Below are 24,222 nucleotides of genomic sequence, written 5' to 3'. Positions count from 1 at the left end.
TGAGGGAGTCTAGACCTAAGTCAAATCAGGAAAGTGAGGAAGTCTAGGCCTAAGTCAAGTCAGGGGAAGTGAGGAAGTCTGGGCTTAAGCCAAGTCAGGGGAAATGACGAAGTCTAGGCCTAAGCCAAGGCAGGGAAAGTGAGGAAGCCTAGACCTAAGCCAAGCCAGGGGAAGTAATGAAGTCTAGGCTTAAGTCAAGCCAGGGGAAGTGAGGAAGTCTACGCCAAAGTCAAGTCCGGGGAAGTGAGGAAGTCTACGCCAAAGTCAAGTCCGGGGAAGGGAGGAAGTCTAGGCCTAAGCCAAGGCAGAGAAAGTGAAGAAGTCAGATAGATGAATTTTCAGTTGTTTTCGGTCAGCCTTGGTGGATCTTAGACTTGAATGATTTGGGAACACTTTTATTATTTGGAGAAGCCCTCTGTATTTGTAACGGTTCTGTATTGGTAATGGAAAACCTGCTTGCAATCAAGTTTACCCTTTCAGTAGTGGTTACTTTCTGTCAGTTATTGCAAACATAATGAAGGAGGGAACTGATTTACCTGTTTATTCAATATTAGTGGCTGCTGATGGAGGTATTGGGTCAAAGTCCCCCCCCCCCCCCAACCTAGTAGGGAGCGGTTGGTATTCATAGGTTGGGTAGATAATGTTACGTTTGTGTCGTGGGTCGAAACCGAAGCCAAAGCTAAAGTAGAGTCCGAATGGTCGGGTCCTAAAAGCTAAAATCAGAACTACAAGCCACACCCAACTTCTCTGTTGAATCTAGGTGCATTCGTGATTGATTATGTTTAATGTTACGGAGATTTTCCCCTTATATTCTGTTGATACTTGCATGGTTTTATGCATCTTAGCTAAAATAATTGATAATACACTATGATATTAAATATTTGTTTCCACATTGCTCGAAATATACAGCGGTAATGTTGGTAATCTTGTGTTGTACGAAAATTTCAAATTGTTTCATTTCTGTAGTTTGGAGTAATTACTGTACTTTGAAATAATTACTATTACCGTATTTTTTTCTAAAGATTGTTATAAATATCATAGATTTTATATTTATGCATCATATGTTAGCTTTATCTTGCTTGATGGAGCTTTCAATGTTAAAAAAAAAAATAAGTTTTTCAGCTACCTGTTGTAGTTGCCAGTTAGTGAATTTCGAACGAAATCCTCTGAAATTTGTAGCTTCACTTTTGGAACTCACTGTACAGTACAGTGGAAGCCAGGCTAAGATGCTTTCGGGAAACAGAAAACGAAATTAAAGAGCAGAGTTTGGTATCTAACTTCCGTGGTTTCATTATTGTGTGTGGGACGAAAAACTTCTTTGGAATATAATTTTTGCCTGGAATATTTCAGAAGTCCTTGGGTAGTAGTTATATATATATATATATATATATATATATATATATATATATATATATATATATATATATATATATATATATATATATATATATATATATATATATATATATATATATATATATATATATATATATATATTTGTCACGATGCGTATCAAGTACCTGGTTATTACACAACTAATCTCAAGATTCAAAAATATACCTCACTTCAGCCAGATACCTGAACTCTCATAACATTAATTGTTACGACTGAGTACTCTAAAGGTAACAGTGATCCCTTAAGAAAAAACTTATTTATCAATCACTTGAAAAATCAAACTAAGTTCGTCAGAATATGTGTGAGGTATAAAAAATTAAACTAGAAATCTTCTAGAGTAAAAGGGCATCACTCCATCAAAAAACTCTAACTGTTTCCCTGGTCTTAATTCACTTTAGCAAAACTAAAAGAACAAAACATGTTTATCACTTTGCCTTATGCACACACAATCAATCCTATTCACTGGTGATCAATAAATGAAACACTGTTTTTCTAAAAATGTTAAATACAAAAATTTATTTTCAGATTCAAAGTTTATAACTAGAATTCACAATTAATTAGAATTCACAATCTGAAAAAATTTACTATTAGTTGAAAATAACACAAAACTCAATGAATTCTTGAATTAAATTATGAAACAAAACTAATTCACAAAAACTTTATCAGGAATTTAAATTAATCAAGCAAAATTTAAACTATCAAGAATTACTCAAGATTTAAAAGAAAATCTCAATAAATGAAATCAAGTATGCAATGTTAAATTAAGTATGCAATGTTAAATTAACAAGAAATATTTACAATGCTATGTAAATAAATGTTACATCAAACATAAAAAATGTGAAAATATAAAGAAATTGTAAATAGAAAAACACACAAAAATACACGTAAGATTTATCAATAATGATTTCACTTGTTCAAAATTTCCTAACTTATCACACCATAACCTCTAACTTATCATACCATGGTATCAATAAGTAAAATTTCACGTTACCTTACACAACTTGTGAAAACCTCTGTAAATCACTTGCTGCAGCTGCGTTACACAATACACACTTTTTACCAGGCGCCATTACGAACTAAATAACTTTGCTAAATTCAGATCTCAAAAGTTAATGTTAAAAGTGACCACAAAAATTTACGTTAAAAGTAATCTCTTCCTAATTAGGAATGAGAGAGAGAGAGAGAGATATGGAACCAAATCGACTGGTCTCAGAAATCAGAATGAAACAAATTTTAGGATTCCAGTAATACGTGAAACAATTACATGATGTCATTAAAGCATTTTGGGTACGAGATACAAAAGTTCTAGAAGCAGGAGGTGACGTCATCAAAGCGTTTTGGGTGCGAGATACAATGGAGAAGCTTCTAGAAGGAAAGTTACGTCATCCCAGCAAAACGTTTTGAACGCATCTTACAAAACATGACGTAATTGATCAGGACACGTATTCTTTCTCTCAAAGTGGCGGACGTGACTCAAACAACGCATGCAACAACATGAAATCACTCGTCTTGAGCCCGTATGGGACGAATTGGCGTTTGTTTTGCAAATCTGTCATCGCTAACCCAAAACAAAGCGTTCCCTCTTATCTCAACTGATGACAACTGAAATGAAACAAGCCTTGGTAGACACACACACGTGTTCACATACTACGCTATTACCAAGAAAGATATTCGTTCTAAATTACGTTACTATTAAAATTATAACAACAATTCTAAATTACGCTATCATGTAATCATTAGTACTTTTGAGATCTGATGTCAAACTAAATATGACACTTCAACAACCATTATCATTAAACTTAACACATGAAAAAAGTAAATATGTCAATATTATAGGAGGATATACGTATTACAAGGCAACATCATGAAATTCCTCCCCCGAGAAGATTACTTATCCCGGGTTTGAATCCAACGATTCACAACGGGATAAATAATCTGCTATGACATTATCTTTTCCTGAAATGTGTTTAACACTTACATTATATGGTTGCAGGCATAAAGACCACCTGGTCAGTCTCATATTATTATTTTTCATCTTATTGATGAATGAGATTGGGTTGTGATCCGACAATACTAAAATTTCTTCATTCCTAGGTCGGTTCACATACACTTCAAACTTTTTCAATGCTGTGATTAATGTTAATGTTTCTTTTTCAATTGTTGAGTATGTTTTCTGGTGCTTTTTCAACTTTGAAGACATAAAACATACTGGATGTAAGATTCTGTTGTCATCTTTTTGAAGTAGAACAGCTCCAATTCCACAGTCGGATGCATCAACTTGTATCACAAACTTTTTATTGAAGTCTGGAGCTTGAAGCACTGGTCTTGAAGTTAATATGGCTTTAACCTTCTCAAATGATTCTTGACATTCTGGAGTCAATCAAACTTTCTTTTAGGACTGGTTAAGTCAGTTAAGGGAGCTACTACGGCTGAGATATTTGGACAGAATCGGCGATAAAATCCAGCCATGCCCAAAAATCTTTGTAGCTGTTTCCTCATAGCAGGAGGGGTAGCCTTACGGATACCTTCTACATTAGCGTCAATAGGAGCAAGAAGGCCTTTTCCAACTTCAAATCCTAGGTACTGTACAGTTGCCTTTCCAAACTCACTTTTTGTAAGTTGATTGTTAGTCCTGCTTCCCGAAGTTTCTTGAACACTTTCCTCAAAATCTTCAAATGTTCTTCCCATGTATTAGAATAAATCACAATGTCATCAAGGTAAACACCTACTCCTTCTATTGATCCAAGCAGCTGATCCATCACTCATTGCAATATTGCAGGTGCATTCATCAGACCAAAAGGCAAAACAGTGTACTGATATAGTCCAAAAGGAGTAATGAAAGCTGACAGCAACTTAGCACCCTCATCTAAGGGAATTTGATAATATCCTTTCAACAAGTCCATCTTCGAAATAAATTTGGCTTGCCCAATATTATCAAGTAATTGATCAATAAGAGGCAAGGGATAATTTTCAGCTACACTGATGGAATTCAGTTTCCTATAATCAGTACACATCCTAAATGAGCCATCTGGTTTCTTCACTAACACACAAGGGGAACTATAATGACTTGAACTGGGTTCTGCTAATCCATGCTGCAACAAATATTCAACTTCTTTCTTCAAAACATCTCGATGAAAAGGCGATAAGCGATAAGCTCTCATTTTAAAAGGTTTTCCATCTTCTCTGATCTTTATCTCATGCTTTGTCAGATTGGTACACCTAGGTACATCTGCAAAAATTTCAGGGAAACTTTGAATAACTTCACTTAATTCACTACTTTGCTCAACACTCAGATGTTTTAGTTTATCTTCCAAATTTTCTAATATTGAAGAATTGTTCATCTTGTTTTCAGCTCCTAATTCGTAGCCGTCATCGTCCTCTGTAGATGAAGTTGTTTGTGTTATTGACACTGTTTCAGTTTTAGTCTCTGAGAAGTAAGGTTTCAAAAGATTCACATGTATCTTCCTCTGTCGTTTTCTTCTTCCTGGTGTTTCAATCACATAAGTTCGATCACTTAACTTCTCTATTATCCTATAAGGACCTTGAAACTTATTGGTAAGGGGAAATCTTTTCACTGGTAAGAACACTAGAACTTGCTGTCCAATACTAAAATTTCTTAGCTTAGTTTTAGCATCATATTTCCTTTTCATTTTCTCTTGACTTATTTTCAAATTTTCTAAAGAGAATTTTCTAATTTCTCTTAATCTTTTCCTCAAGTTCTTCACATATTCTCCTTGGATTTCCTCTTGATTTTCTTCCCAATTCTCTGCAAGAATCTTCAATGGACCTCTAATGTCTCGACCAAAAATCATTTCATTTGGTGAACATCCCATGCTTTCTTGATAAGCATTCCTAACTTCAAATAACATTAAAGGTAAACCAGCATCCCATTCTCTTCCTGATTCATTACAATACTTTGTTAATATACTTTTCAGTGTCTGGTGGAACCTTTCCAAGGCTCCTTGAGTTTCTGGATGATAAGCAGTTGATAACAAGTTCATCACATCCTGGAACAATTTTGAAGTAAAGTTCGTTCCTCTATCACTTTGCACAATTTCTGGTGTTCCAAACTTGGAGAGAAACTCCACCAACTTCTCAGCAATTACCTTTGCACTTATACTTCTTACAGAAATCGCCTTAGGGTACCTCGTCACTAGACACATTAATGTTAACAGATATTAATTTCCTTTCTTCGTTTTTAGAAGTGGCCCGACCACATCTATAATTACCTTGCTAAAGGGTTCTCCTCTAACTTCTATGGGATGTAGGGTGCTTTCTGAATGGTTTCATTCGGTTTTCCAGCTATCTGGCATGTGTGACACACACTGCAAAATTTGCTAACGTCCTTGTGAAGTCCAGGCCAGAAAAAATACTTCATAACCTTCTCAACAGTCTTCCTGATTCCCATATGTCCAGACTCGTGCGCTACTGCTACAACTTGTTTCCTCAATGGATATGGAATCAAAATTTGATGATATTCACCCCATTCAGCATTTCCTGGTATATCTGCAGGTCGATGCTTCCTCATTAGCAATCCTTCCTTTAGATAATAACAGGTAGAGGTTTGTTGCATCTCTTCTTGATCAACAACTCTGAAGAACAAATCAGCCAACGTTGTATCCCTCTTCTGCAGTTTCATTAGCTTCTCTCTTGTCACTTGACCAACTTCAAGGGCTGAACTCTCCATATCTGCTAACTCTGCTTCTACAGTTTCATTACCATCTTCAGGAACACTTTGACTACTCGGAGTCTCTTCAATAACAACAGGAACCTCTTCTTGGGAAATCTCTTCATTACTAACACTAGGGGAAACTTCACTTTCCTGGAACAGTTCTTCTAATCTTAAAGATCCTTCACTTGATTCTTCTGGTGCAGGTAAATCCTCAGTATTTTCACTTGCAGACATAGTTCTCTTCATACTCCTGGTAGTTACACAACTTGGAAATAGGTGGGGTTTTCTTCTCTAAATCTACAGTAGGACTAACCCTTAACGGTTTGTCTGTCACTATAGGACAAGGAACAAATGGTACACCACCAACTTCATTACCCAGTAAAACATGTACACCTTCAACAGCTAGTGAGTCCTTTACAGCAAAATCAACATTTCCTGTCACCAATTCACAGGACAAATGCAAGCGGCATATAGGAGTTACCTCTTCTCCTCCTATACCCTTCAAAATAACTGAATCTCCGGTGAGATTCTTCTCCAACTGTGGGTGAGCACCACGAACTACCACACTATGGTTACTCCCGTATCACGTAATACCTTGACTGGTACCTGCACACTTCCTCCTTGAGTTGTCAGCGTACCTGCATAGATATATGGCTTAAAAAGCCTCCAAGCTGCTCAGCCACTCACTGCTTGAAGTTACATTTCCACTGGTTGCTAAACACTCTGCTTGTTTAGTCTCAGTCGTTCCCACACTGCTCTTCGTAGTTTGCTTCACCTGGTTACCTTTAACCACTTGACCAACTGGTTTGGTCTGCTGTTGTGTCTGATAACAATCTCGACTGTAGTGTCCTACTCTTCCACACTTGTAGCAGACAACATTAGTCTTCTGTATTTGTCTTGAAAACTGACTGGATGATGAGGATTTAACATTTAATTGCTGAGGGGTGTTACCTGACTTTGTATTGGCATAGCCACTAGAAGGATTTCAGTTGTAATGTTCCTGAAATTTGGATGAGATCTGAAACCTGTGCGTTGTTGGTTCTGGTATTTGACATTATAATTTCTTTTGCTAGAAATTATATTAAAATCTTCGCTCAATGTAGCAGCTTTGTCAAGTTTTTAACCTCTCTCTCTTTAAATAGGCTCTTATGTGTTCAGGAATTCCTCTAAGATATTGTTCTAGGACTACTAACTCCTCAAGTTCGTCCATAGATTTAACTTTAGCAGCCTCCAACCATCGTTTAAAACATCTTCTTACTTTGTAAGCATAATCCAAGAAAGTTATCTTGTCATCCTTTCTCAATGATCTGAATCTTTCATTATAATATTCAGGGTCATCTGGTAAACTTGTAGCACATTATGTTTGAGTACCTTGTACTCTTTACACTGATCAGCTGATAAGGCTAAATAGGCACTTCTTCCTTTACCAATGAGAACACTCTGTAACAAGACAGACCATTTATCCTCTGGCCATCCCATACCTGAAGCTACTTTTTCAAAGTGATCAAAAAACTCATCTGGGGCTTCTTCTGTAAATTTTGGAATTAACTTCTGCACTCTTACTACATCAAATACAGGGTCTGAATTACCTTGAGTAGGGTTAGACGGTGTTACAGGTAACTTGGAGCGGGCTTCTATCAATTTCATCTCTCTTTCATAATCTTCTTGTTTCTTTACTCTTTCTCTTTCTTCTCTTGCTCTTTCTCTTTCTTCTTTTGCTCTTTCTCTTTCTTCTTTTGCTCTTTCTCTTTCTTCTTCTGCTGCTTTTTCTTCTTCTCTTTCCTTTCTTTCTCTTTTCTCTCTATCTTCTCTTTCTCTTTCTGCTTGCATTTTCTCTCTTTCAGCCTGTATCCTCAGCTTAATCAAATTTTCTTCTGCTTCTATACGTCTAAGCTCTGCTTCTGCATCACTTTTCTCTTTCTTTTGTTCATGTTTATCTGTAAATTCTGCCTCAGCTGCATTCAACAATTCCTGTGCCTCTCCTAACTCTTCATCTACTTTACCAGAGTCCATCAATGCTTGGATTGCAATATATTTGATTTGTGCCTTAATCATACCGCTAGACACATTACCCCCACATGCTACTGCTAAAGCAATCCACTGTGCCTTAGTCAGGTTGGATTCAGATAACTCTTGGATGGAAGGAGCTGCTAAAAACCTCTGAACATTGAACAGAGCCATTTTCTCTAAGTTACTCAACTAAATAATTCACAATACAAAGCAAAAAATAACTATGTGGTCACTCTCCTATCAAAATATATCCCTAACACCACCAGTATAAACCATAAACCAGAGTGATATTTTTTGTTTTGTTCCACGGGTCTCTGGGCACCAAACAATATAATGTCACGATGCGTATCAAGTACCTGGTTATTACACAACTAATCTCAAGATTCAAAAATATACCTCACTTCAGCCAGATACCTGAACTCTCATAACATTAATTGTTACGACTGAGTACTCTAAAGGTAACAGTGATCCCTTAAGAAAAAACTTATTTATCAATCACTTGAAAAATCAAACTAAGTTCGTCAGAATATGTGTGAGGTATAAAAAATTAAACTAGAAATCTTCTAGAGTAAAAGGGCATCACTCCATCAAAAACTCTAACTGTTTCCTGGTCTTAATTCACTTTAGCAAAACTAAAAGAACAAAACATGTTTATCACTTTGCCTTATGCACACACAATCAATCCTATTCACTGGTGATCAATAAATGAAACACTGTTTTTCTAAAAATGTTAAATACAAAAATTTATTTTCAGATTCAAAGTTTATAACTAGAATTCACAATTAATTAGAATTCACAATCTGAAAAAATTTACTATTAGTTGAAAATAACACAAAACTCAATGAATTCTTGAATTAAATTATGAAACAAAACTAATTCACAAAAAACTTTATCAGGAATTTAAATTAATCAAGCAAAATTTAAACTATCAAGAATTACTCAAGATTTAAAAAGAAAATCTCAATAAATGAAATCAAGTATGCAATGTTAAATTAAGTATGCAATGTTAAATTAACAAGAAATATTTACAATGCTATGTAAATAAATGTTACATCAAACATAAAAAATGTGAAAATATAAAGAAATTGTAAATAGAAAAACACACAAAAATACACGTAAGATTTATCAATAATGATTTCACTTGTTCAAAATTTCCTAACTTATCACACCATAACCTCCTAACTTATCATACCATGGTATCAATAAGTAAAATTTCACGTTACCTTACACAACTTGTGAAAACCTCTGTAAATCACTTGCTGCAGCTGCGTTACACAATACACACTTTTTACCAGGCGCCGTTACGAACTAAATAACTTTGCTAAATTCAGATCTCAAAAGTTAATGTTAAAAGTGACCACAAAAATTTACGTTAAAAGTAATCTCTTCCTAATTAGGAATGAGAGAGAGAGAGAGAGAGATATGGAACCAAATCGACTGGTCTCAGAAATCAGAATGAAACAAATTTTAGGATTCCAGTAATACGTGAAACAATTACATGATGTCATTAAAGCATTTTGGGTACGAGATACAAAAGTTCTAGAAGCAGGGAGGTGACGTCATCAAAGCGTTTTGGGTGCGAGATACAATGGAGAAGCTTCTAGAAGGAAAGTTACGTCATCCCAGCAAAACGTTTTGAACGCATCTTACAAAACATGATAATTGATCAGGACACGTATTCTTTCTCTCAAAGTGGCGGACGTGACTCAAACAACGCATGCAACAACATGAAATCACTCGTCTTGAGCCCGTATGGGACGAATTGGCGTTTGTTTTGCAAATCTGTCATCGCTAACCCAAAACAAAGCGTTCCCTCTTATCTCAACTGATGACAACTGAAATGAAACAAGCCTTGGTAGACACACACACGTGTTCACATACTACGCTATTACCAAGAAAGATATTCGTTCTAAATTACGTTACTATTAAAATTATAACAACAATTCTAAATTACGCTATCATGTAATCATTAGTACTTTTGAGATCTGATGTCAAACTAAATATGACACTTCAACAACCATTATCATTAAACTTAACACATGAAAAAGTAAATATGTCAATATTATAGGAGGATATACGTATTACAAGGCAACATCATGAAAATATATATATATATATATATATATATATATATATATATATATATATGTATATATATATATATATATATATATATATATATATATATATATATATATATATATATATATATATATATATATAATTGTATGTGTGTGTTGCATGTGTGGATATCCAGTTGTATAATCTGAGTGCTTTTTATGACTTGAAAGGTCCATTAAAACAAAAACAATAGAAACACACGAGGAAACATTATAATATTTCATGATATCTGTAATGTTTGATAATAATAAATCTAGAACGAATACTTCAATCGGACGTATTCATTTGTAAAACATATGCCATTGAACATTTGCTGTCGAACTGTAGAAAAAAAATATGTATATACATTTTATCATCGACAGTCATAAATAAAGCACAGAGTCGAACGAAACAGTTCAGCATTTTGAAATCTGAACGTTTCCATTCTCCAAATATTACACCATCTATCGCAGGCTGGCATGCATTGGTAAAAAAAAAAGTAAAAAAAATGCATGTGATGGGCCAGGAAACTTCCAGGGCCTGTTTTCATAATAAAAATAAATATTGCTCGAATTGCAAAAGTCAGATGTCAAAGATTGTGAAAGTCACATTCGATGTACTATAATAATAATAATAATAATAATAATAATAATAATAATAAGAAAAGTCATTATCCTGCAAGGTCCGTGTACAAATAAAAGACCAACAATTGCTAATAAATTTCCACCCCAATTTAAAATGAATGTGATGCGTGTTCCGTGGAAAACAGAGCATTTAGTCTTCATTGTTTACGCTGGGTGTCTCCGTCATTCTTCATGAGCGCCTTTTATGAGGGAGGGTCCAGATGACTCTTGCCAAGCGAATTCTGAGCGTATGTCTTTAACCTCATTTAGGAAAATTGAATTTGGGATATGACTGTATCCAAATATACCTTGCTTGCGGAACGTTTTGTTTTAATGGGCTCTTGTTGCCCAAATGATCAAAATTTGATTCGGCACGTCTGCGTCTCGCTCTTAGATTTATTACAGTAGTTTTGTTTTGTTCCATGGTAATTGGTAATTTCATTCAGAGACGCCGTAATATTTTCCATGCTTCTTACATTTCTGCATACTGAAATAAATACAAGAAAGCAAATGTAGTATAATATTTTTGTGAGAATCAATATCCTAATGGGATTTAATACGGATTGGGAAACTAGAGTTAGAAGATTAAAACTCATATATGTTTGTTTTAACTGCAATGCCATAATATTTGGACTGTTAAAATAGTACGTTGCATCCATATATGAAAGCTCGTGGAAAGGAAGATATGCATGCTCGACCAATTTTTATTAAAATCCGTGGCATTATTAGCAGATTCTATATTTTATTTATAGTTTATATGCTTATATATTCTTGTAAATTCGTGTAAGTTTTCAGAAATAAGGAGAGATATTGGGGTTTTCTTCCATTCAGTATTGAGCTACGAAGTCGACATCTCTTTTTCAGTCCAGTGGCGATATCCTTAACACTCAGTTTGAAAAGTGAAAGAAACAAATTTAATTACGATTTGCGGAGGACATTCCATCATTAATTCTAAAAGAAAGGTGTGTGGTGACGTCACGATAGTAGTAACTCCCTGTTGCCCGGCGCGTCTCATTCCCATGCAAGTGGTCCGACCGGCATGACGCGCTTATCTACTGTTCAGAGTCGCCTCCCTATGATATCTTCGTAGCTCTTTACAAGGGTGTAATGCTGGGGCACGATGGGCGTGGACATGGGACCCATTCTTTGGATTACGTCATTAGCTGGGGATGTCATATTCAGGTGCGGTTTACTCGCGGCGCGCGGCTCTTCCGTGTCGGTCCTAAGGGCGTCGATGTGGGCGTTCCGTCGTCCCCTTGAGCAGGGATGAATGAAATCCATATTTAGACAAACATTATGTCTCGCTATCTGTAATCTGTGGAGCGGGATTTCCTGCTCCCTGTTACACAGCTGTCTAATATATATTAAAATTACTCTGTCAAAAGAAGAGTTAAAATAGCGTTGAGGCATCGCACGAAAACACGAGAAAAAGTCTCACCGCATCAAACAGTTATCGTCACGATTCATATTATACGAATCCTTCACGATTTTATGTTGCTTGTATCAGCACACGCTTTCTTCTGTCTAACTGGCGAACCATTTGGTGACATGATGAATCGTCCAAAGATTCTCGAATAGGGAAGAAATCATGCAATAAAGATGATAAGGAAAATTCCTCGATTGAGGTAAACAGACAGTTTTGCATCCGTAAATGAAACGATATAACTTTAAGTAATAAACATTACACGTCAATGATTTATATCGTGTATAACCTAACATTATCAGTAATAATCCCTTTGTTATCATCAAGGATGACTTTTGACCTCTTGCAAAACCCATAAACAAAATAGTAAGAGCGAATGTAAATGCCAGGTTGTGAATCCAGTGAAAAAATGAAATACGAAGAGAGAGAGAGAGAGAGAGAGCGTCCGGTAATCTTCTGATAGAGCCTTAATTATCTTATCCTTTGATCCAGCTTTAGTCATAATACTTTCCGTTGCAGTACTTAATAGGCATCTCCAGGACACGGCTTCCCCTACTCGCTAAAACGTGTTCATATCCCATAGCAACCTACCATTGCACTTTGCCCATTCTCTTTCGCTATTGATGATTCTACCCCAGCAGTCGCATTGGGTCTCCCTTCAGTCTTTTTGAAAAAAATGGCCACTGACGTCCGCGCTTATCGAAAAAGGCTGATGTGGTTTCTTTTATCCGTAAGAGTCTTTTTTTTTTTCCAATAACCTCAGTTTTTTTTTCTTACTTCTCAACTGTTCTTGTTCTTTGAAGCTTTCAGGAAAATTGAAGGGAAGAGAGAGAGAGAGAGAGAGAGAGAGAGAGAGAGAGAGAGAGAGAGAGAGAACTGTACAGTACTAACTAGTGTTCATGACATTTCTTCAGTTTATTAGTTATTATTTTATTTAAAGCCGATATGCCAAATATATTATATCTAAGGCTTTATATAGATCTTTCACGTAATGAATCCACCATAAATAGAAAGAATAAGATTTTATATAGATATATATATATATATATATATATATATATATATATATATATATATATATATATATATATATATATATATATATATATATATATATATATATATATATATATATATTCCAGGAGGTAGCATTTTTGTAAGTGAATTGAATAAAATTAATTGTTATTTGGCTGAGTAAATTACAACTCCAAATGAAGTGTGCTTGTTATCTACGGCATATCTGGTATATGATGATATGTATATTCTTATGTGAAGCTCGCTTGAATATTTTTGAATCTACAAAATGATATCGACATTGTCAGTTGTTCAGTTAATAATCTTTTATTGGACCTCTTGACAAAACTCTAGCTAAAAATGCATAAACTGGAGGTTCAGATTTTTCTACTCTATTATTTCACCACAAAATTCAAATTTCTCGTTTTTATGGAAATCTAAATGTATTTTAAACAACAATAAAAGTATACAATGGATATATTGTTTTCAACAACAGTAAAAGTATATAATGGTATCAAAACATTTCTAGTAATTTATCTACCAGTAATGACTTATTCCGTATTTAGAAATGATTCTTTACACGAGAGAGAGAGAGAGAGAGAGAGAGAGAGAGAGAGAGAGAGAGAGAGAGAGAGAGAGAGAGAGAGAGAGAGATGATCTTCAGATACTGCTTCTGGTAACTTATTATTACAACTTAAGCCATCAATTACTCGCTCAGACACCACAAAGGAAGATTGCCGTAGTTTCCCTCTTTCCAGCACTGACAAGGAGAGAGGTCCCTTTATGTGCTAATGATTGGCCATTTCTTGTCGCTGCAGGCAATTGCACTTACATTACTTTATCTTAAAATTACTAATCATTATTTTCTATCTTAAAATTACTAATCATTATTTTCCCCTACCTGTCGCGTGCTTCTGAACGATATCCCCCGGTCGTGGTATTATCTCGGTCTGAGAGGGATGTGAGCGACCTGCGGGTTTTATCCATAAATAATCTTAAATGAGTAGCCTTCGACACCTCGTTCACTTTTGAAAGAAGATAGTAAGGGAGATGTTTTGATGGCTGAGGTGGGAGAAGGGTCCCTCGTGGAAGTTCAGTTTTCCTGTACTTATGTATCCTATCAGGATTCTCCTTACTCGCAAAGGCGTTTATCTGTTGTTACCTGGTTTACTTTCGTAGGATAAGAAAAAGGACCAGCGCATATCTCACAGCTGAATTGAGAGAGAGAGAGAGAGAGAGAGAGAGAGAGAGAGAGAGAGAGAGAGAGAGAGAGAGAGAGGGGGGAGGAGATTTCAATCATTTGGGTAACTAGGTATGGGAGGAATGAAATCGCAAAATCCTTGTGCTTAAAAACTATTAGTGTAATTTTCTACTTTATTTAAAATTAAAGTCGAAGGCCAATAAAAGGACATGCATTGCTTTTCCCAACCAACGCCATTTTAAAGAAAACAGAATAGAATTAACGTGAAAATGGGATGCGACAAATTACTGAAGACGGGACCAGTAGAGGGGAAAGAGTAATTTGTTGAATTTTATAAAGTAAAAATTGGTACCTACTTGACCTCTCTAGTGTTGCTAGGAAGGCATAGCATAATGAAGTTACTGTGTAACAGAAGAAGTTCTTTAGGCTGGAAAGACTAATGAACTCTAAGAATTATGCCGTGTCAATCCTAATGAAAAATAAAAAGAAAAGAGAGTGATTTAAATCTAAGAAAGGGGTAAGAGGAGAGTTGGGAAGGATTTAGTTTTTATGGTCAAGGGAAATAGCAAAAAAGTGTGTGAAACTGTAATACCAAGTAATTTAAATATGAAAATCGGGTATTTCATGCCAGCCTACTTACCTATCACAACGCACCTATTCAGCAAGGGCAAGGGCTGAGTTGCTGACAAGCAAAAAGATTTTAATAATAATAATAATAATAATAATAATAATAATAATAATAATAATAATAATAATTTCAAAATGGAGTGATTTTGTATGCCATTCAGACTTCTGAGTAATAAGACTTAAAGACTTAATGATTCCTTCAGTAATTTTAGCTCTTTGAGGAGCATGTTTGAAAAGCAAAAGCATTCTCAAAATCGAGATTTAATTCATACTAAATTGATTTCGCATTCTGATGTAAGAAGGTGCCGTGAAGGGTATTAAAGGAAAAGAATTCACTGAAACCAGTAATTAGGCTGATTTCTGTCATAATGAGAATATCGTAAAAAATCAAATGGTTCGTAAAATCCAGTTACCTGAAATTGGCCTCTGCTCTGATTACCACTTCGGCGATTCACATTGATAGGAATTATTATTATTAATTGTGGGTTATCTGGCGTCACAAATCATTGATGAGAAAGTGCTCTTGATGGTCACTACCTAAATAACAGTTAGTGAATGTTAGTTACATTCTGCTGGAAGTCAGGTAATTACCTTAATCGACCCTGAACCAAGGTGTTAATCCATTAATACCAGATATTGAGATGAATATTTTCTAATTAAATGTTCTAAAGCATTAAAATTAGTATTGTTCGGCCATTACAGAATTTGAACCTAAAGAAACACCTTCAAGCTTATACAGTAACTGTTTATTTAATTTTTTATAAGTTATAAAAAAATTCGTAACTCTTCATAAAAAAATAAACTTTTCAAAAGCCATAAGCCGCAAAGGAGTTAACATCCTTAGTTACTAGATCCAGTTCAAGCTCTGTTAACTTCAAACAACCTCAGCCATCGACAATTCTTGGAAATCCTAAGAAACGTCAGTGATAAACCACTTCATGAATGCTAAACCTTTAAATCTAGTTACAATAACATGGCACATGATATGAGCACGAGCCCCTTCTTGTAAATATTACAAACATAAGAGGGAAAGCAAGTCATAAATGCCACAGCGCTAACAAAAGGTCTATTGTGAAGTCGAAGCGCGCGGACAAAGCCTAGTCGAGGAAACAGTGTGGAATGTTTAAGAATGGGCCGTTCTAACGGTTATGACTCCAGGTCCGATACCATGACTCACGAAAATGCTTTTGTCCATCATAAGGGTGCAAATACTTAGGGGTTCCCATAGACGTGATGAAGCTACAGAGAGAGAGAGAGAGAGAGAGAGAGAGAGAGAGAGAGAGAGAGAGAGAGAGAGAGAGAGTAATCATGCAGTTATTTATTCCTATGAAGTTATGCATCGGATGTCATAATTTCTTGCTCCTTTAGTTAATTGTTCACGCTTTGATAGACCTTTCGTTACTGCCTCAGAGAATTGAGGTTTTATTTTTAATAATATTCGAAATTACGGACAGCAGTGCCAAAAGTCTGAAGTATAACACTTTCACGTGCTATGAAACAATACGATCTTAGAAACCTTTGAGGTTTTTAAGCTATTATGAAAGATCATAGGAAGAAAGCAGACACCGAGCCATAAAATCCGAGAGTTGTTGAATTCCACGGATACCGCCAACCCTAACAAGGCTGAACAGCCATCGACAAGACTTCCCTTTTCCTCTAACATTTCGGCCCGCTGTCTCTCCCAAAAGTTACATTGTTATCTGTTCCGAACCCTAATCGTCTTTTGCTAGTCTCAACACCTGTTTACTGAAAATTTTTCGAAAATGTCCACCCATGACTTTCAGCGTTGTCCTGTAACGAATAAGCAACATTCAGACAAAAAGACTATAACATACAATTAAGTCGCGTTAATTACCTCACTGCTTTGGATCACGAGAGGCCTCCTCTTTGAGCTGAATGGAGCGTAGTATGAAATATCAATAAAAGAGGAACAGAATACACTGAGAGACATTATTCGTAATAGATAATGATCCATTCCATTTCAGGAGAGGGACGAAAAAACTAACGCCCCAAAAATGAAAGCAGTAGACTCTAAACATGGATCTTAATGGGAAAAAGATTTTTAATAATTAGGCTTGATAGAAGAATGTCGGAGAATTTATAGAAAACAACTACTATTAAGAAACACATTGGTCTTTTGGAGCACGTAAGTTTTCAAGACAAGTTCAATGTATTATATAAATGTGTGTAAAAATAGCAGGGAACACTCAGAAATGATTATGTCAGGAGAAACGTCCAGCTTATCAAGACAAGTTTGAATTCACATATAACTGCATTTATTATTATTATTATTATTATTATTATTATTATTATTATTATTATTATTATTATTATTATTAACATTTAAAAGAATGACAGCATCAGTGGAATTGATTTCATACAAGATCTTTTCAATTCTTTTTTTTTATGCTCTTTCTTCAAGGCTGATAACTGCTAAGAGCTGGCCGATGTGCACAATCTGGATTAAGGGGGAGGGCAATAGTTCTGAATAGTTGACTTTTATTCTGGTACGCGCAGGCAGAAGTCAAACATGTTGAACTTCTGCCTGCATGTACCAGAATAAAAGTGACTATATAAAACTATTGTCTTACTCGTTTATCCAGATTATGTACAGTCACTCAAAAAATGTTTTGCAACATGTTCCAGAAGTTTTCGTTCACCTAACAGTAATTTGTTCTTTTGATATTTACGAGGAAATGTAATTTTCTTATTCGACTTTGGTTATTAATCATACGGTTAACAATATAAAAAAGAATGGTGAGTGAAAAATTCATATTACGGAAAATGACGAAACATTTTGAAAAATTTCACTTCAGATGATTGGGCAAAAGAGTCAAAGAAGAAACTATATTTCGAATCCAGATAAAAGCTTATTGACTAATAAAATAATGTTGAATAATCATCAATGAAATTACATATAAATAAAGAAAGAAAGAATTCAACCACTGTTGTTGTCAAAAACAAAAAACAAAAATTCTCATAACGTCGTATGTTATCGTGTGACTCCACATTCGGGCAGGAGAGTTAAACTAAACTGTCTCGTCACTTGCACCGATAGGATGGGCAACAGGCTCAGCTGCACCACAATCATTAGCTTGCATAAGACTAATGTCTCTATTGTAGATATTGCTCGGCAGCTTAGTGTAAATAAAACAACCATGTATAAAGGGATAAAACAACAGAGAGAACGAGGAAATATGATAAATTCATTGTAAAAAGTGGAGGGCGGCCTCATTGTTGCACTACTGTTAAAGATCATCATCGGATGATCACTGAAGGACAGTGCTTCCACGAGTTCAGTCTCCATTACCCTAAGTAACACTTCGTATTACCCCAGATTTAGGGAAATTACCCTAAATGCTATGAAAATTCATGTGCACATGCAATTAGTGTTAATATTCACGGTATGGATAAATTGGGTAAAGCATGAGAATGAAATATATAAAACATCCATTGAGAACATATATTTAATCTACAAAAACTAATGTAAATAGACATACAGCATGCTGCTCAGCCAACAAAATTCACTAGAAAAGAGAAAGAAAAAAATCTTGCAAGACTAAACACTGTGTAATTCCTGCTCAAGTCGATCAGCCTTTGCCTCCTCACAAGTGGCATTACTTTTAACTGATTTTAACTTATTGTAAATTGCCTCAGTTATTACAAAAGATTGAGAAGTTTCATTATTGTTTTTAAGGTAGTATATTGCATGCATTATTCCTTGAGTTGTTTCATTTTTTAAAGCATTTCTATGGCTAGTTTTAATCAGGTTTAATTTACTAAAAAATCTCTCCACAGACGCATTACTGAAAGGGAGAGAAAAAAGACAATTTACAAAAATCCCAAGATTAGGATAACATGTCAACCCCGCAGCATTTTTCTTTTGAATTACTGTATTCCAGTAATTATCACATGACATATTCTTATTGAGATCGTTATCAACAAATTGAATTCTCCACTCTCTGTCTAGATCTTGTTTGTTAACAAAATCTTACAACTGAGGAAGACATGCCAATAGACTTCCCAAAGACGGTGGTTGGAGTGCTATTGCATTAGCTGGATTCAAACACTGAATCATATCATAAACAGGATTTTCAATATCAAATCGTGTTTGAATTTGATGGACTGATTCAATCAGGAATGCTTTGCATGAGTTTAGGAATTTATCCAGTTCTTCAGGACTGGCCACCAATTTTATTCTGTTAACAGTTTCTGTTGCCTCAAGCCCAAGATAGATCTTGGATAATGGCAAGAGATTGTCATCAAATACTCTAGAGCCAGGACGTCATTCAGTTATATACTTTAGCTTCTTTTACCACAGCAGGATTTAATATGTCTGCACAAATATTTCGAACAAGTTTAACTAGTTCACTTTTCATCAAATAAAAGACAGGCCTCTCTGACTGAAAAAGAGTGTTGAAGGCATTCAATCTACTCAAATTAAAATTCAAAAACTCCAGATAAGCTAAAGAAAACTCATTACTGAGTCCTTGTACTATGCTATCGTTAACGTGTGTAGGGTCAGAAAATGCCAACTCACAAAAATACAGTTTCAAGGCTGGCCACTGTTCCATTAATCGTGCAACACACTGCTGCAGTGACAGCCAACGTGTCTGACCGGGGGCGAGAATTTTGTGTGGTTTCACTTCTACAAACTTTTGGAATTCACCGAATTCAGTTTGTCTCTTGAAACTTAAACTAAAATGGTTATAAATGTTTCTTCTATATACTTTGGCAGCTTTAAACAAGCATATGAAGCTGTCAAATGAATAAGGTGGCAACTACATTTTACTATTATGACATTTGGATATTCTCCTTTGAGGAAAGTAGAAACAGAGTGCTTTCCACCCATCATTACATTTGTCGTATCAGAACAAAAACCCACCATATTACTCAAAGGGATGCCTTTTGATACGAAGCAATCTTTGAGCTTTTGATAAATAGCATTTGCAGTGGATGAGTGAATTTCTATCAAATCTAGGAATGAGTAAACAAGCTTTTGACCATCATAATATTGTACAATTACACTTAGCTGCTTAATGGAGCCCTGACAGTTGTTTCGTCAATTACAACCGAAAAAACTCTCTGCCTAAGAGTGTCATGGAGCTCTTTTGAGAAAGCTTGACCAAACACCTGCCTTATGATGTTACTTGCTCGTTGTTTTCCTAAGTTAACTTTCTTTAGTACCTCATCTCCACTAAATAAGCATTTCAGAAGACATATAAAAGGTTCACAAAGAGATATTGGCAACAAATGCTCTGCCAAAAAAGCACAAATTCTAAGCTCTAGACATCGAGATTTTTTTTCAAGTGGTTCATTTGAAACTACAAATGAAGTCAATGATTTTGTCTGAGAGTTTTGCAAAGCCAAATTCTTATGTCTTTGTGAATTTGCATGTCTGACAATTTCAGACTTTCCACATTTAATATCCATGTTACAGATCATACAAAAAGCAATATCTTTTGAAGCTGTTGATTTGGATGACTTCTTAAGCCAACCCATAAACTGCTTCTCCTTTAACCAATCAGCTTTAAATTTCTGTTGGTAGGATTTTCCTACTTTCTTCTTAGGCCTAGGGTTTTTTTGTCGCACAGCTATGCTTGTATTCGCTTCATTTGAAGAACTATACGGACTACGTTCACCGTCCATACTGCTCTGTTGAATAAATAATAGATTTCTGTCATTTAAGTCAGTCTAAACTACATCTATCTTAATCCACACAATTATTATCAAATGAATCGACAAGTAAAGACAGCTATTTTTTTCCTATTTTAGTAAGCCTAGGCTAATCATGTATCCATTTCATGAGATAATTGGATAACCAAGAGGCAGGCAAATTTTGGAAGCAAGGTTTGTAGGCTAAAGAAAAGTAAAGGGCTACAAAATGTATAATATCAATAAATTGATTTTATTTGCCATAAAATAAAAAGAATAAAATAGAAATATATTTTTTGACAGAAGCCCAGCAAGTAGCCTACCGGTATTTTCAGATAAGGGGGTATATATATATTACTCCACTGCTGCCGCACCTGGCTGTCACGGTCACCAAACTCAGCAACTCCGCACACCAATGAATGATATGAAGTCCTCAGACCTCAGCCCGGTCTAGGCAAGCAATCTGTGATACTGTCGAAATCATAGTAACGGAGAGATGTGATCATGATATAATAGTCACGCCGAGGCGCCGCCACCGTGGCGCCACGGCTAAATGATCACCCCGACCCCGTCGAAATTTGAATTTTCTCACCCAACCGATCTTTTCTCCAGGAATGCAGTAAACTGTAAACAGTCATTGGAATTTTAACGGAAAAAAGTAATGAATTACAAAATATTAATTAACAATCCCCTTGATTACCATAGATTTACCCTAAAAACAACGCTACCCTAGAACTACCCTAAAGGACCAGTGATTACCCTAAAATAGGGTAATTACCCTGAAAGTGGAAGCACTGCTGAAGGAGCTCCACCTAACTCCCCTGACAACCGGTGTTGCTATAAAGAGAGAACATTACGTTTTCCCTTCAAGTTGCGGCTCAAACCATCCGTAACAGGCTACATGAGACTAAGATATTATTTCATCATACTCCTGCCAAAAAAAAAAACACTTCATATCAGCGAAACACAAAGAATAGAGGCTAGTAGGGTTTGCGTTATGATATAATCCAGTTGCCGATGATTTCTGTAAGAGTCATCTTTTGCGATGAGGAGACATTCTCCACTGATGAGCATGGTAGTCTTCGTCACTGCTGGCATTTAGCATTAATTAAATAAATGTTGAACGTCTTTCTAATTTTAATTCTTTAGAAACTTAGATAATAAGAAATACAACAATAGGCGTTATATTTATATTCAGTTAACTTCATAAGAGGCATCAAAATGATAGGCCTAAGTAGCAATGAAAGAAATGAGAAATTACACACGATAACGGCATTATATATATATATATATATATATATATGTATGTGTGTGTGTGCGATTATATTCTTTGTATTACAAAAATAGACGTGAAATCTGTTAGTCTAGTTCAGTATATTTTATATTAAGTTGCACTAGTTCACAATATACATAGGATTAGTCATTCAAAAATTTGATTAATAATAATGTGGAAGCAAATCTTTACAAAAGTCGTATTTGTTGATGTTAATTAATAAGACTAATAGTTCAACTTAAAACAGTCGTAAGCCTATGTCTACAAAGTTCACACATATGAAGGAGATAAAACAACGATAGTGATGGCAGTTGGAGATGAAAATATTAAAACATAAGAACAGCGAAGACCTCTGAAGTATTATAGTAACATCCTTTAATTAAGGAAAGTATGACAACAGTAAGCAGTATCAGAAAAAGCCCTGTTTAAGGGAAACTGCAGGTAATTTCTCGGACCCACCACTAGTGTTCAGACGTTTCATGCGCTTACAACCGAGTTGCCAAAGAGCGCCAGATGTCGTTATTATAAGCTGTTGTCCGAAATGTTTTGAAGTATGTTGCATAACTTTTTTGAGTGATTGTACATCGGCCAGCTCTTAGCAGTTATCAGCCTTGAAGAAAAGAGAATGGTAAGAACTGGAACGATCTTGATTTCTATAAAATCAACTCCACTGATGCTGGTATTCTTTTTAACAGAAAATGCTTAAGAGGGTTTACTCCCTGCATATTATTATTATTATTATTATTATTATTATTATTATTATTATTATTATTATTATTCAGGAGGAGACCTTCTCTGAGGGCAGTTGCATTAAAAATTATAAGTGTTTCCACGGCATTCAATTTATATAGAGCCTTCTCCATTCTTCTTATCTTGTTTTCCTCAGCCTGTAGCTGATGTATCAGGTTTCCCACCCAGGGACATACAAAGATTTCTGTTTTCTTAGTTTTATTTCCTCTGACGTTTCAAACGCTCTGGCGTTTATCTTCAAAGAGTGAATGAATGGCATGCAGGTTATAAGGTATATATAGCAAACGGGGATATACAGCTGTAAAGTCGGTTATTCAGCAGTGTTTTGGGTGGTCCTAATAGGTTGGTGACGATATCTGGCCTGGAGGCGTTGCGTTGGGACCTTCTGGGCCTAATCGCTACTTGAATTTGGGAGTGGCTGTTATCCAGGATTATACGTTGTTCAGGTAATCTGCCTTCTGTGCCTGATGCTGGGTCCCTTTCTCTTTCTTCCTCTCCTTCTCTTTCTATCACATTTCCTCTTTCTCTCTCTCTCTCTTTCATTCTCATTCTCCCTCCATCTCTCTCTCTCTCTCCGGCGAGAGAGAGAGGGAAGAAGAGAGAGAAAGAGTAAGAGAGAGAGAGAGATGGGGCTGGGGAGAGAATGAGAGAGAGAGAGAGAGAGAGAGAGAGAGAGAGAGAGAGAGAGAGAGGAAATGTGATAGAAAGAGAAGGAGAGGAAGAAAGAGAAAGGGACCCAGCATCGGGCACAGAAGGCAGATTACCTGAACAACGTATAATCCTGGATAACAGCCACTCCCAAATTCAAGTAGCGATTAGGCCCAGAAGGTCCCAACGCCTCCAGGCCAGATTTCGTCACCAACCTATTAGGACCACCCAAAACTGCTGAATAACCGACTTGACAACTGTATAACCCCGTTTGCTATACATACCCTTGTAACCTGCATGCCATTCATTCACTCTTTGAAGATAAACGCCAGAGAGCGTTTGAAACGTCAGAGGAAATAAACCTAACAAAACAGAAATCTTTGTCTGTCCCTGGGAAACCTGATATACCAGCTACAGGCTGAGGAAAAAAAGATAATAAGAAGAATAGAGAAGACTATATAAATTGAATGCCGTGGAAACAGCTATAATAATAATAATAATAATAATAGTAATAATAATAATAATAATAATAATAATTATTATTATTATTATTATTATTATTATTATTATTATTATTATTATTATTATTATTATTACAAGCCTTGAATACTATGATAACATCTGGGGCGAATTACTGATATAACCAAAAGCACAGATTTCACTCACTCAGACTTACTTTATAAGTTACATATTGCTTAACGTTACCCAAAGAATCCTTTGACCTAAATCCTTCTGCCCTAAATCCTCTCTCTCTCTCTCTCTCTCTCTCTCTCTCTCTCTCTCTCTCTCTCTCTCTCTCTTTAAAGAACGTTAGATGATGATATTTTTTGC

The 24,222-nt window shown here is 35.5% G+C and overlaps 1 protein-coding gene across 1 annotated transcript in view; it reads left to right on the top strand.

Moving 5' to 3' along the window:
• LOC136840359 (uncharacterized) overlaps nt 1-24,222 on the top strand; it is a 400,490-nt gene that overhangs the window by 84,365 nt on the left and 291,903 nt on the right. The gene's annotated exons all lie outside the window — the stretch shown is intronic.

This window comes from Macrobrachium rosenbergii, chromosome 7, assembly GCF_040412425.1.
Source record: "Macrobrachium rosenbergii isolate ZJJX-2024 chromosome 7, ASM4041242v1, whole genome shotgun sequence".
Classification (NCBI taxonomy): domain Eukaryota; kingdom Metazoa; phylum Arthropoda; class Malacostraca; order Decapoda; family Palaemonidae; genus Macrobrachium; species Macrobrachium rosenbergii.
This window is presented reverse-complemented; position numbering and strand designations above follow the sequence as displayed.